Source organism: Lotus japonicus, chromosome 5 (genome assembly GCF_012489685.1).
Source record: "Lotus japonicus ecotype B-129 chromosome 5, LjGifu_v1.2".
NCBI classification, from domain to species: domain Eukaryota; kingdom Viridiplantae; phylum Streptophyta; class Magnoliopsida; order Fabales; family Fabaceae; genus Lotus; species Lotus japonicus.
In genome coordinates, this window is record NC_080045.1 from 67,077,579 (window position 1) to 67,093,886 (window position 16,308).

Genomic DNA, 16,308 nt, shown 5'->3' on the forward strand with positions numbered 1-16,308 from the left:
GACGAATCCACTCTCGTATGTGAATTCCTTATTTCATTTTGATGTCTACTAATATTTGTTGCCACGTTCAAGACAGTGATGAGATTGTTAATTTGTGCGAAAAAAATCATTATACATGTTCGTTGCATGCAATTGGTGATGTGAATTAATTTATGAGAATGATGTGTGTTGGATTGGGGAAAAAATTGAGAATGATGCTTTGCGCAGACAATTGATCATACCTCATGGAAATTGATTTGCCCATAAAATTGATCTTATCTCAAATTTATTTTAATTTCTCATCTTCTGTAATTGAAACAATTGAGATAGATCTTATCACAAAATTCATGCTTTGCGCAGAATGCAGTCGTAGAAAAGATAGCTTGGGAGAGATCAAAGAATAAATTTAGAGATAATTTTGTCAGTTTAAAATATTTAAAAGTGTGTTTCGTTCCCTTCCCTTCCCTTCCACCATTTTCTATGGAACCAAAATGTCTTGTTCCTAGACCCATATGCCCCGTTCTGTTCCGTCTTAAAAACATAACAAACACAGAACATGACTCATATGTCCCGTTCCGTTCCTTTTCACATGTCTACCAAACGCTACCTAAAAATTTACATAAGGTAGAGATTAATATGAAATGTCACAGTCTACTATGGAATGCGAATCTGGCCAAAATGACCTTGACTAATATGCAAAGTTCAAATTTTGGCATCAATATGGACTTTGGAGGTAGTGCATAAAGTCAAATTGCCTTGGATAGCCCTTGGCACCGACGAAGTGAGATTGATTGAATTTTCTTATTATTCAACTCTGAAGTATTAGTCTATATATACAAAGCTATAAAGGAAAGAAAGAAATAACAAACTCCCTAACAAACTCCCTAACAAACTCTAACCGACTCTAACTAATCCAACTATGTTAATCATAATTAACTACTAACCCACTAATTAAATACATTATTCCAATACAAGTCTCTGGTTGTAATTTCGAAAATTCGTGTGATAATAACATTTATTCAATGTTCACCCCTTTGTGTTATTTCAGAAAATGAGATGAAAATGAAGACGGGAGAGTTGAATGAGGTTATATCTTACTATCGTCAACCGGTACAAGTAGATGCATTAATCATAAAACTAGCTATGTGCAGGGAATTTTTGCGAAAAGGCGACATTCTCCTAGGTACCTTAATTCCCAGAGTTGAAGCTCTTCAGGTATGTTGCGTATCCTTTTACTAATTGAATACAATTGTTATTTTGAATGGTATGATTTGTCTAAAACTAACTTTATTTTCCTCTTGCTAGATGGCTGAGTTATCTGTTTCAGAAATGTGTGAAGATCAAAAAAGAATTATACATCAACTACAAGAGCGGCTGACTGAAGGGTGAATTTTAGAAAAAAACTACACAATACTATCCTGGTAAATGTTTTATGGTGAAAAGTAGTTACTTCATAAAAGAAATTCCTCCATCCTCATCATTTTTTTTGGGCATAGGTTAATAGTATATGATAATTTCTGCTACCAGATGATGGTCATCAAGCAGACATTATTTCTTACTCTACGTCAACAGAAGGTCTCGGTCGGGGTATTGAATTGGTACACAGCGGTATACCCACATGCTTCTTTGTCATCTTGTCCCACCATAATAAATTTCTTATAGTTTATGTAATTATTCAATTATAATAATTTGATCCTTTAAATATAATTGGGGCAGAAAATGACACTGGCTTATGGTTCGATGGCTAGAATGTGGTCAAATTGGTAGTAATTAAATATTATCATATATATAACATTTATTCAATGTTCACCCCTTTGTGTTTTTTCATAAAATGAGATGAAAATGAAGACGGGAGAGTTGAATGAGGTTATATCTTATACTCGTCAATCGGTACAAGTAGATGCATTAATCATAAAACTAGCTATGTGCACGAAATTTTTGCAAAAAGGCGACATTCTCCTAGGTACCTTAATTCCCAGAGTTGAAGCTCTTGAGGTATGTTGCGTATCCTTATACTGAATGAATACAATTGTTATTTTGAATGGTATGATTTGTCTAAAACTAACTTTATTTTCCTCTTGCTAGATGGCTGAGTTATCTCTTTCAGAAATGTGTGAAGATCAAAAAAGAATTATACATCAACTACAAGAGCGGCTGGCTGAAGGGGGGAATTTTAGAAAAAAACTACACAATACTATAATGGTAAATGTTTTTTTGGTGAAAAGTAGTTACTTCATAAAAGAAATTCCTCCATCCTCATCATTTTTTTTGGCATAGGTTAATAGTATATGATAATTTCTGCTACCAGATGATGGTCATCAAGCAGACATTATTCTTACCCTACGTCAACAGAAGGTCTCGGTCAGGGCATTGAATTGGTACACAGCGGTATACCCACATGCTTCTTGGTCATGTTGTGGCACCATAATAAATTTCTTATAGTTTATGTAATTATTCAATTATAATAATTTGATCCTTTAAAAATAATCGGGGCAGAAAATGACACTGGCTTATGGTTCGATGGCTAGAATGTGGTCAAATTGGTAGTAATTAAATAATATCATATATATAACATTTATTCAAGGTGCACCCCTTTGTGTTTTTTCAGAAAATGAGATGAAAATGAAGACGGGAGAGTTGAATGAGGTTTTATCTTATTCTCGTCAACCGGTACAAGTAGGTGCATTAATCATAAAACTAGCTATGTGCATGGAATTTTTGCGAAAAGGCGACATTCTCCTAGGTACCTTAATTATCAGAGTTGAAGCTCTTGAGGTATGTTGCGTATCCTTTTACTATTTGAATACAATTGTTATTTTGAATGGTATGATTTGTCTAAAACTAACTATATTTTCCTCTTGCTAGATGGCTGAGTTATCTGTTTCAGAAATGTGTGAAGATCAAAAAAGAATTATACATCAACTACAAGAGCGGCTGACTGAAGGGTGAATTTTAGAAAAAAAACTACACAATACTATCCTGGTAAATGTTTTATGGTGAAAAGTAGTTACTTCATAAAGAAATTCCTCCATCCTCATCATTTTTTTTGGGCATAGGTTAATAGTATATGATAATTTCTGCTACCAGATGATGGTCATCAAGCAGACATTATTTCTTACTCTACGTCAACAGAAGGTCTCGGTCGGGGTATTGAATTGGTACACAGCGGTATACCCACATGCTTCTTTGTCATCTTGTCCCACCATAATAAATTTCTTATAGTTTATGTAATTATTCAATTATAATAATTTGATCCTTTAAAAATAATCGGGGCAGAAAATGACACTGGCTTATGGTTCGATGGCTAGAATGTGGTCAAATTGGTAGTAATTAAATAATATCATATATATAACATTTATTCAAGGTGCACCCCTTTGTGTTTTTTCAGAAAATGAGATGAAAATGAAGACGGGAGAGTTGAATGAGGTTATATCTTATTCTCGTCAACCGGTACAAGTAGGTGCATTAATCATAAAACTAGCTATGTGCATGGAATTTTTGCGAAAAGGCGACATTCTCCTAGGTACCTTAATTATCAGAGTTGAAGCTCTTGAGGTATGTTGCGTATCCTTTTACTAATTGAATACAATTGTTATTTTGAATGGTATGATTTGTCTAAAACTAACTATATTTTCCTCTTGCTAGATGGCTGAGTTATCTGTTTCAGAAATGTGTGAAGATCAAAAAAGAATTATACATCAACTACAAGAGCGGCTGACTGAAGGGTGAATTTTAGAAAAAAAACTACACAATACTATCCTGGTAAATGTTTTATGGTGAAAAGTAGTTACTTCATAAAGAAATTCCTCCATCCTCATCATTTTTTTTGGGCATAGGTTAATAGTATATGATAATTTCTGCTACCAGATGATGGTCATCAAGCAGACATTATTTCTTACTCTACGTCAACAGAAGGTCTCGGTCGGGGTATTGAATTGGTACACAGCGGTATACCCACATGCTTCTTTGTCATCTTGTCCCACCATAATAAATTTCTTATAGTTTATGTAATTATTCAATTATAATAATTTGATCCTTTAAAAATAATCGGGGCAGAAAATGACACTGGCTTATGGTTCGATGGCTAGAATGTGGTCAAATTGGTAGTAATTAAATAATATCATATATATAACATTTATTCAATGTGCACCCCTTTGTGTTTTTTCAGAAAATGAGATGAAAATGAAGACGGGAGAGTTGAATGAGGTTATATCTTATTCTCGTCAACCGGTACAAGTAGGTGCATTAATCATAAAACTAGCTATGTGCATGAAATTTTTGCGAAAAGGCGACATTCTCCTAGGTACCTTAATTCCCAGAGTTGAAGCTCTTGAGGTATGTTGCGTATCCTTTTACTAATTGAATACAATTGTTATTTTGAATGGTATGATTTGTCTAAAACTAACTATATTTTCCTCTTGCTAGATGGCTGAGTTATCTGTTTCAGAAATGTGTGAAGATCAAAAAAGAATTATACATCAACTACAAGAGCGGCTGACTGAAGGGTGAATTTTAGAAAAAAAACTACGCAATACTATCCTGGTAAATGTTTTATGGTGAAAAGTAGTTACTTCATAAAAGAAATTCCTCCATCCTCATCATTTTTTTTGGGCATAGGTTAATAGTATATGATAATTTCTGCTACCTGATGATGGTCATCAAGCAGACATTATTTCTTACCCTACGTCAACAGAAGGTCTCGGTCGGGGCATTGAATTGGCACACAGCGGTATACCCACATGCTTCTTGGTCATCTTGTGCCACCATAGTAAATTTCTTATAGTTTATGTAATTATTCAATTATAATAATTTGATCCTTTAAAAATAATCGGGGCAGAAAATGACACTGGCTTATGGTTCGTTGGCTAGAATGTGGTCAAATTGGTAGTAATTAAATAATATCATATATATAACATTTATTTAATGTTCACCCCTTTGTGTTTTTTGAGAAAATGAGATGAAAATGAAGATAGGAGTGTTGAATGAGGTTATATCTTACTATTGTCAACCGGTACAAGTAGATGCATTAATCATAAAACTAGCTATGTGCAGAGAATTTTTGCGAAAAAGCGACATTCTCCTAGGTACCTTAATTCCCAGAGTTGAAGCTATTCAGGTATGTTGCGTATCCTTTTACTAATTGAATACAATTGTTATTTTGAAAGGTATGATTTGTTTAAAACTAACTTTATTTTCCTCTTTTAGATGGCTGAGTTATCTCTTTCAGAAATGTGTGAAGATCAAAAAAGAATTATATATCAACTACCAGAGCGGCTGGCTGAAGGGGGGAATTTTAGAAAAAAACTACACAATACTATCATGGTAAATGTTTTTTGGTGAAAAGTAGTTACTTTATAAAAGAAATTCCTCCATCCTCATCATTTTTTTTGGCATAGGTTAATAGTATATGATAATTTCTGCTACCAGATGATGGTCATTAAGCAGACATTATTCTTACCCTACGTCAACAGAAGGTCTCGGTCAGGGCATTGAATTGGTACACAGCGGTATACCCACATGCTTCTTGGTCATGTTGTGCCACCATAATAAATTTCTTATAGTTTATATAATTATTCAATTATAATAATTTGATCCTTTAAAAATAATCGGGGCAGAAAATGACAGTGGCTTATGGTTCGATGGCTAGAATGTGGTCAAATTGGTAGTAATTAAATAATATCATATATATAACATTTATTCAATGTTCACCCCTTTGTGTTTTTTCAGAAAATGAGATGAAAATAAAGACGGGAGAGTTGAATGAGGTTATATCTTATTCTCGTCAACCGGTACAAGTAGATGCATTAATCATAAAACTAGCTATGTGCAGGGAATTTTTGCGAAAAGGCGACATTCTCCTAGGTACCTTAATTCCCAGAGTTGAAGCTCTTGAGGTATGTTGCGTGTCCTTTTACTGATTGAATACAATTGTTATTTTGAATGGTATGATTTGTCTAAAACTAACTTTATTTTCCTCTTTTAGATGGCTGAGTTATCTCTTTCAGAAATGTGTGAAAATCAAAAAAGAATTATACATCAACTACAAGAGCGGCTGGCTGAAGGGGGGAGTTTTAGAAAAAAACTAAACAATACTATCCTGGTAAATGTTTTTTTGGTGAAAAGTAGTTACTTCATAAAAGAAATTCCTCCATCCTCATCATTTTTTTTGGGCATAGGTTAATAGTATATGATAATTTCTGCTACCAGATGATGGTCATCAAGCAGACATTATTTCTTACTCTACGTCAACAGAAGGTCTCGGTCGGGGTATTGAATTGGTACACAGCGGTATACCCACATGCTTCTTTGTCATCTTGTCCCACCATAATAAATTTCTTATAGTTTATGTAATTATTCAATTATAATAATTTGATCCTTTAAATATAATTGGGGCAGAAAATGACACTGGCTTATGGTTCGATGGCTAGAATGTGGTCAAATTGGTAGTAATTAAATATTATCATATATATAACATTTATTCAATGTTCACCCCTTTGTGTTTTTTCATAAAATGAGATGAAAATGAAGACGGGAGAGTTGAATGAGGTTATATCTTATACTCGTCAATCGGTACAAGTAGATGCATTAATCATAAAACTAGCTATGTGCACGAAATTTTTGCGAAAAGGCGACATTCTCCTAGGTACCTTAATTCCCAGAGTTGAAGCTCTTGAGGTATGTTGCGTATCCTTATACTGAATGAATACAATTGTTATTTTGAATGGTATGATTTGTCTAAAACTAACTTTATTTTCCTCTTGCTAGATGGCTGAGTTATCTCTTTCAGAAATGTGTGAAGATCAAAAAAGAATTATACATCAACTACAAGAGCGGCTGGCTGAAGGGGGGAATTTTAGAAAAAAACTACACAATACTATCATGGTAAATGTTTTTTTGGTGAAAAGTAGTTACTTCATAAAAGAAATTCCTCCATCCTCATCATTTTTTTTGGGCATAGGTTAATAGTATATGATAATTTCTGCTACCAGATGATGGTCATCAAGCAGACATTATTTCTTACCCTACGTCAACAGAAGGTCTCGGTCGGGGCATTGAATTGGTACACAGCGGTATACCCACATGCTTCTTTGTCATCTTGTCCCACCATAATAAATTTCTTATAGTTTATGTAATTATTTAATTATAATAATTTGATCCTTTAAAAATAATTGGGGCAGAAAATGACACTGGCTTATGGTTCGATGGCTAGAATGTGGTCAAATTGGTAGTAATTAAATAATATCATATATGTAACATTTATTCAATGTTCACCCCTTTGTGTTTTTTCAGAAAATGAGATGAAAATGAAGACGAGAGAGTTGAATGAGGTTATATCTTATTCTCGTCAACCGGTACAAGTAGATGCATTAATCATAAAACTAGCTATGTGCAGGGAATTTTTGCGAAAAAGCGACATTCTCCTAGGTACCTTAATTCCCATAGTTGAAGCTCTTGAGGTATGTTGCGTATCATTTTACTGAATGAATACAATTGTTATTTTGAATGGTATGATTTGTCTAAAACTAACTTTATTTTCCTCTTGCTAGATGACTGAGTTATCTCTTTCAGAAATGTGTGAAGATCAAAAAAGAATTATACATCAACTACAAGAGCGGCTGGCTGAAGGGGGGAATTTTAGAAAAAAAGTACACAATACTATCCTGCTAAATGTTTTTTTGGTGAAAAGTAGTTACTTCATAAAAGAAATTCCTCCATCCTCATCATTTTTTTTGGCATAGGTTAATAGTATATGATAATTTCTGCTACCAGATGATGGTCATCAAGCAGACATTATTTCTTACCCTACGTCAACAGAAGGTCTCGGTCGGGGCATTGAATTGGTACACAGCGGTATACCCACATGCTTCTTTGTCATCTTGTCCCACCATAATAAATTTCTTATTGTTTATGTAATTATTCAATTATAATAATTTGATTCTTTAAAAATAATTGGGGCAGAAAATGACACTGGCTTATGGTCTTATGGCTAGAATGTGGTCAAATTGGTAGTAATTAAATAATATCATATATATATATATGAATGTAATAAAGCGGCCCCAATTTTCGCGTTAGGTCAAATATATTAATGTCTCGTTCCAAAAATATGTAATGTTGAAATGAATATGGTCAGAAATGCGAAAAGAAAGAGCCAAAAAATAATTGTGGCGACGGGCAGACGTACGCCCCCGATCACTCAATGCAAGTAACTCTGATCAATACTCTGCTTGCACTATAAAGATTGTAAGAATGGTGAAAGGAGACACTCCTAAAGACTTTCCCCTTCTCTTATATTTCCAGTGATTGCAAGGTACTCAGACGCCATTTTAACTAAGGTTGAACACCATTTTATTTCAACATTATTGAGAAGTGAAGTTTTTTTTAATCACATCTGGTGAGAAGTGAAACTCGACCTTCACAATGCATACTCGACTTCACGTTATTTTCAATAGGAAATCACATTAAAATCTTTTCAACCAGTGAAAATTCGATAAGCTTATTAAAAAGTTTTACAAGTTGACTTTGGAAGAGCTTGACAAATTTACATACAACAAATTTATATTATGTGTTGTTACATAAAAACTTAACTACATTACTTTTAAATATATTTTGTGTTTTAATGCGATAATTTCTCTTGGTTTATCTTTTTCCAATCTATGTGTTATGCTGTAATTGGACAAATTTAAAAACGATATAATATATCATTTATAGAAACTTATTTGCAAGTGTATTAAAATAAGTTATGATGTATTTATATGATGTTTTGAGATTGTTTTGATTTAAAAGTTGTTCTATTCAACTTTTAAATTTATTTTCAGCCTATTTCTTTTTGAAATTCAATTGCATATCATTCATAATGAGAACCTAGGGCTACAACCAATACGACAATACATTAGACCTCAACCCCGCGTTTCCTTACCAATTCTCTTCTCAGATCTCACTCTCGTTCTGGTACACCATTTCTCTTCCCACAATTACATCTACACTTGACATCTCTCCTCCTTCCACGTTCGTCCTCTCTTCACTCTCCCTCTCTCTCCCTCATACTTCGGTTGATGTAATTGATCACGGTATGTTTTGCATTTCAGGAAAAGGAAGCTTGGAGTAAAACCTCACTACCTACAGATGTTGGCACCGTTGATCTCGAACCAGGGGACGCTGTTACTTTCTTTGATTATGTCATGGAGAAAGAAGCGCTTCTTCTCGGAACCTCGAACGGCCTTCTGTTGCTTTACAATGCGGACACCAATGAAACTCAAGTTGTGGGCAACGTGGATGGTGGTGTTCACTGTGTTTCCCTTAGTCCTGATGGGGAAGATGATGAAGGCTATCACGTAAGTAAGTAAGGACACTAACCATCTTCCTCTTGAAAATCCTAATATTGTATGATAAAGCTGTATTTGGAAGTGCTTATTGTATAGTACACTTATGAAAATAGCTTATGATAGAAATGAAATTTGGAATGGATGCAAAAGTGAAATTTCTCAATTGGAATTGCAGTTCTGATCTTCTTGCAGGTGTTGTTGAATGTCAGAATTATGATTCTATCAAGATTTGGTATTTTAGCAACAATCACTGGTACCTGAAGCATGAAATTAGATACTTGAAGCAAGATGAAGTCAGGATCATCTGGAATCCAGTAAAGCCTTTACAGTTAATTTGTTGGACTGTTAATGGTCAGGTCACAGTTTACAACTTTGTCTGGTTCTCAGCTGTTACGGACAATTCCATCGCACTAGTCATTGATGGCTCCAAAATTCTTGTAACCCCACTTTCCTTATCCTTAATTCCGCCTCCTATGTACTTATTCAGCCTGGAATTTTCTTCTCATGTCCGGGGCATGGCAGTATATTGCAAAAACTCTAAGAATCAGTTAGCTGCATTTCTTTCAGATGGTAGCTTATGTGTTGTAGAGATTCCATCAATTGAAACCTGGGAAGATCTAGAGGGGAAGGAATTCCGTGTTGAAGCCTCTCATACTGAATTGGTTTTTGGATCCATTTTACATCTTGCATGGTTGGATTCCCATACGCTATTAGCTGTTTCACATTATGGTTTCAGTCATAGTAATGACTTACTCCAAACCTCAATGAATGAGGTAGGACTTAGAGGCTTCTATTTGCAGGAAATAGAACTTGAATGTTCTGAGGATTTTGTTCCAGAATTACTGACGTGCTCTGGCTGGCATGCAACAGTTTCAAAGTAAAATACAGTTGAAGAGCTGGTTATTGGTATTGTTCCAAATCCTGCTAGTAAATGTTCTGCTTATGTGCAGTTTCCTGGGGGGGGAAATCAATGAGTATGTATCAAGAATAGGGATTGGTGGAGGATCACTAGACCTAGAGCATCTAGGTTTTTCTGCAGCCTGCCCTTGGATGAGTGTAACACTAGTTGGTAGTGCTGGCTCATCAAAACCAGTGCTTTTTGGGCTAGATGAGATTGGCAGACTGCATGCTGGCGGGGGAATAATTTGCAACAACTGTAGCAGTTTCTCATTTTACTCAAATTTGGCAGATCAAGTTATCACACATCTAATTCTTACGACTAAACAAGATTTGCTTTTCATTGTTGACATGGCCGATGTATTCAATGGGGAGTTGTTCTCAAAGTATGGGAATTTTATCCGGACTAACAGCAGAAAAAAGGAAGAAAATGAAAACTACATAAATATCTGGGAGAGAGGTGCTAAAATTGTTGGAGTTTTACATGGAGACGAGGCTGCCGTTATACTGCAAACTACTCGGGGAAACCTAGAATGTATATACCCCAGAAAATTGGTTCTGGTTTCTATCATTAATGCCTTAGTTCAAAAGCGCTTTACAGATGCATTAGTTATGGTTAGGAGGCATAGGATAGATTTCAAAGTAATTGTCAATTACTGTGGTTGGCAAACATTTTCCCAGTCAGCTTCTGAGTTTGTCAGGCAGATTAACAATTTGGGTTACATAACTGAGTTTGTTTGTTCTATAAAGAATGAAAATGTCATAGATAAACTCTACAAAAATCATATATCTGTTCCCTGTCCCGAGATTGCTAATGCTATGCTAGTTGGAGACCTCCAGAATTGCCCTGCTGATAACAAGGTTTCTTCCATTCTGATGGCCATAAGGAAAGCACTTGAGGATCACTGTACAGAAAGTCCTGCGAGAGAGCTTTGCATCTTGACCACTCTAGCACGAAGTGATCCTCCATTACTTGAAGATGCTCTAAAGAGAATAAAAGTTATCCGTGAACAGGAATTGTCTCACACTGATGACCAGAGGAAAATGTCTTGCCCTTCTGCTGAAGAAGCTTTGAAGCATCTTTTGTGGTTAGCCGATCCTGATGCTGTCTATGAAGCTGCCTTGGGTCTTTATGATTTAAATCTTACAGCTATTGTGGCATTGAATGCTCAGAAAGATCCAAAAGAATTTCTTCCTTTCTTACAGGAATTGGAGCATTTGCCTACGCTGTTAATGCAATATAATATTGACCTTAGGCTGAAAAGGTTTGAAAAGGCGCTCAGACACATTGCTTCTGCTGGAGATTCTTATTATGATGATCGTATGGCACTTGTTAAAAAAAACCCTCAACTTTTTCCACTGTCTCTTCAAGTTTTTACTGACCCTGCCAAGAGGATGCCGTTCCTTGAGGCATGGGGCGATTATCTTACTGATAAAAAGTGCTTTGAAGATTCTGCAACAATGTATTTGTCCTGTTTCAATCTGGATAAGGCTATGAAGTCTTACCGTGCGGTCAATAACTGGAGTGGGGTGCTTACAGTTGCTGGGTTCCTCAATCTGGGAAAGGATGAAGTACTGCATCTTGCCGGTGAGCTTTGTGAAGAACTTCAAGCACTGGGTAAACCTGGGGAAGCTGCCAAAGTTGCCCTGGAGTACTGTGGAGATGTTAACACTGGTGTGAATTTGTTGATTTCTGCAAGGGACTGGGAGGAGGCTGTGAGGGTTGTTTTTATGCATAGAAGAGAGGACTTAATTAAAGCAGTGAAGGACGCATCTGTGGAATGTGCCAGCACACTTATCAATGAATATGAGGAAGGGTTAGAGAAAGTGGGGAAGTACTTGGCCCGTTACTTGGCTGTTCGACAGAGAAGATTACTTCTTGCAGCAAAGCTCAGGTCTGAGGAACGTGCAGCCAGTGATATTGATGATGATGCCGCTTCAGAAACCAGCAGTAATTTTAGTGGAATGAGTGCATACACCCAGTGTAGTTAAAATCGCGATCCAGATCGTGGAATCGTACGATTCAGCGATGTTACTCACCTCCACGATCTGGATCGTGCGTAGAATCGCCGGTTACTGGACTCGCGTGGAATCGCCGGCGTGCATCGTGGAATCGTGGAATCTCGGAGCGAGCCCGATTCTGATTTCGACCCATTTTCCTGCTTTTCGACCTGTTTTCCTACTTTCGACCCGTTTTGACCCGTCCCCTCCCAACGGCTGCGTTTTGGCAAAGTGTGGAACCCTAAAATGGAACGCAAAACGCTGCGTTTCAGTTCAATTTAACCAAAATGTTGGCTCCTTCTCCTCTTGCATCCATAACCCACTGCTCTGCTCATTTCTCGTTTCTTCTCATGGCTGGAAGGGGTTCTAGAGTGGTGTTGGAAGGGGGGTTCTAGAGTGGGAAGGGGTTCTAGTACTTGAGTTGGGTACTATAGGAACAACCTCTCCTTGTTTCACGCCTTGCTGCTTGTTGCCAATCTGGCAACTTTGTTATTTGTACCTCTGTTTTTTGTTTTCTTTCCCCTGTATGCTCTTTGTTCAGTTTTTATTTTCTAATGTATGCATATATCTAATGTATGTATATATCTAATGTATGTATTAATGTGCACACATAGATAAACAAATTGTGGAATCGTAGCGAGCGAGTTACGTTTATACATTTACGATTTTACATCCCCTCTACGATCCTACGTAGGATCACGATTTTGTCAACCTTGCATACACCACAGGGTATATACTTTTCCTTGATCTCATATATGTGCCTATATAGTTTGCTACATGTAGAATATCAATTAAATGTGCTTGTGTATATTTTCTGAACCAGTTTTCTTTGACTCTGAGAATGGAGTTGTGGCCTTATATAACCAACCAGACATGATGCTCCTTCCATTAGTCTTGCATACATTAAGTAAACATATTGTGTTCTTATTCTATTGGGTCTTAGAGGCTTCATTTATTTTTTATTTTCCTCCTTTCATCAACAGGACCAGGAAAAGTTCTGCTGCTTCTACCTATTCAACTGCAACCACAAGGGCAAGAGACGCTAGGCGTCAAAGGAAAAGAGGAAAAATCCGTCCTGGGAGGTATATTGACATGAGAACTTTTCAAATGTTGTTTTTCATTAGTTACAATCAGGATTTCAAATTGCGATCTGGAACCGCAATAGCGGCCGCTACGTAAAGGGTTTTGGAGTCAGGCAGCAACATGGTGTCCGCAATTGCAGCCGCAATGCAGATCGTAATTTAAAACCCTGGTTACTATTTTGCAAATGAAGTAATAGTGTTTTATTCACTGTTGTAGTGCTGATGAGGAGATGGCCTTAGTAGAGCATTTGAAAGGAATGTCTCTAACAGTGGAAGCTAGACGTGAGCTGAAATCTTTGTTGGTTTCCCTTATGATGTTTGGAGAGGGTGAAATTGCAAGGAAGCTACAGCGAATGGGGGAGAACTTCCAATTTTCTCACATGGCAGCAGTTAGATTAGCCGAAGACACAATATCCAATGATACCATAAATGAGCAAGCACATACGCTAGAGCAATATACCCGAAAAGTAAAGGTTGAAATGCACAATTCAGAGGCTCTCTCATGGAGGATTAAAGTTTTTTTGCCCTACGAGTGAACTTAACAAATTAAGATAGAGATTTTTTGCTTGGAGTTTGATGATGTTGGTGCGTTTGGGTTTTGGTTTTTAGTTGTTTCTGGGTTTAAAAGGATGTGGGTGGATGATGAAGACGAAGAGGATGAAGGTGGATGAAAATTATGTAGGTTTATCTTTCTTTAAGGGCTTGAATCCAATCAGAACTATGACTGTGTAATTCCACTGGTTTCATTGTATCATTGTATAACGAAGATTATCTTGTAAGTTAGAGAAACATGAATTAATTTTTTTACGAATAAATGAATTAAAATAACATTGTTGGTTCAATTATATCTAGGTCTCTAGTACGCTTTACTACCGGAAGACTCAACCCACAATATGGTTGCATAATCTTAATATCCCACCATCGAAAATTGATACTAATTTGTTTATGATCTGTAATTTCTTTCACATGTGGAGCAAAACGAGATGTCAAACAGAGAGGGGATCAACTTTAGGACGATATGATTGTGAAATTGATAGTAGTGAAAAAACATTGAATGGTACTAGGATATCAAAAAGAAAGGGAAAAAAAATTGAAAAAAGAGGAACCTAACTCTTTCTTTCTAAGCTTCTTGATTTAATTAGGTTGTTCATGTTGTTCAGGAACAACAGGAGGAGGCAATTCCGCAGGAGCAGGTTTTTCTTCGACAACTTCCGCGATGGCCGGCCGGTCTGGATAGTTTGCGACACGAAAATGAGCATAGTAGAGATGAGAGTTGTTTCCAGCTAGGTTCCAAAATCCTAGAACACGAAGTTGTTGGTCTTGAAAATATGCAAACTCCATGGCTCTCTTTGTGCTCCAACTCTTAGGCATGAAGATGACGAAAACCGTCCTTTGATGATTCTCATAATGACGCTTGATTTCTCTGGCAACTATGAGACTTGCTTCGTAGGTGTCAAGGGTTTCCACAGGATAAATTGGAGTGTATTGCGCTGGTAAACCCTCATCTTCAATTGACGGCTTTCTCCTATGGAGAATGAAATCGGTAGGTCTCCCTCTATTGTGGGCGAAAACTGATAAATTACCCCCCATTGCTGACTGGTTGCCGTGGAGGAACGTTGGATGGTGAAGAAGAAGGAAGAAGCGCTGCACTGCTATGTATTTGGCTATTTGCACTACACAGAATCAATTTATAAAGATTGAAAAGATCAAATAAAAAGTGCGTATTATTTGTGTAAATTGCGTATAAATTAAAAATATCAAATCAATTTAAAAAGATTTTGCCTTGATTATTTGTAAATTGCTTATAGATTATGGTCCCTTTGAAGTAAAAGAATATACTATATAGAATCAGTTTCATATAAATTGCGTATAAAATAAAAAGATCAAATCAATTTAAAAAGATTGTTCCTTGATTATTTGTAAATTGCGTATAGATTATGGTCCCTTTGAAGTAAAAGAAAATAGAATCAGTTGCAAATATATAAAGTAAAAATAATCTTGCTTTCGTTGATTTCATTCAGAAAGAAAATTAAAAAAACATGTAAAGTAATTATCATGGAAATTGTTACTGCTTAGAAACCTAAAATTAGCTTCATCTTAAATAACCTTAAAGAAGTACAATGAAAAAAATGTACATAATACATCAATAATATCTAGGTCTCCTCTTGATCACCGGAAGACTCAACCCACAATATATGGTTACATAATCTTAATATCCCACCATTGAAAATTGATATTAATTTGCTTAAATCATTCAAGGCACAAAAAGCAGAGCTCATGTGAACCATCAGAAATCTGAATGAAAAGGAAAAAAAATGCGAAAAAGGGCCCAACCGGGTTCGAACCGGTGACCTCTTGATCTGCAGTCAAATGCTCTACCACTGAGCTATGGACCCGTTGTTGTTGTTGAATTTGACGTTAAATATTTAACTATAACACCACGTAAGTATAACATACACACAAATTAAAATTAGAACATTGTTTGATATACCGGTTTGGGGACTAGCATAAAGTAAGATTACCCCAATCATGCACTAGTTTAATTAATTTATAAGTAAAAAGTAAGGTATAAGTACATATAAAGAGTATTATATAATATAATGTATCTAATTATCTTAATACATGCACAGTATAACTTTTATATTTTTTAAATTGAGTTACATTTTATACTTGGCCTCAATAATTTATTTTATTGATTTTTGAATTCTGTGTGTTCAATAAAAATTGGGTAACTAGGAAGATTAAACGACTTGTATAAAATATTTTAAGTATATATATTATTATTTAAATAAAAAAATGAAATTTGATACATAAGTATTCGTTAAATCTTATTATTGATTTGTACCCAAAAAAAGTATTGATCTTAACTACAAGTGTGATTTCAAAAAAAAAAAAAAAACCTACAAGCATGATTAGTTCTAGGAGAATTGTCTCGAGACAGTGTGAATGTTCCTAAATCTAATGCATGTGATTTCATCCACACAGCTAGACACATAGTCACATACTACTATATATTTTTTATAAAA

At 35.7% G+C, this 16,308-nt stretch overlaps 1 non-coding gene and 1 pseudogene across 1 annotated transcript; one reads left to right on the forward strand and one right to left on the reverse strand.

The window, feature by feature from the left end:
* The first annotated feature begins 657 nt into the window (after positions 1 to 657).
* On the forward strand, positions 658 to 14,124 carry LOC130720029 (elongator complex protein 1-like; annotated as a pseudogene).
* Positions 14,125 to 15,606: 1,482 nt separating this feature from the next.
* TRNAC-GCA (transfer RNA cysteine (anticodon GCA)) lies at positions 15,607 to 15,678 on the reverse strand. The gene has a single exon. It is a non-coding gene; the product is annotated as a tRNA-Cys (tRNA).
* Positions 15,679 to 16,308: the final 630 nt, after the last annotated feature.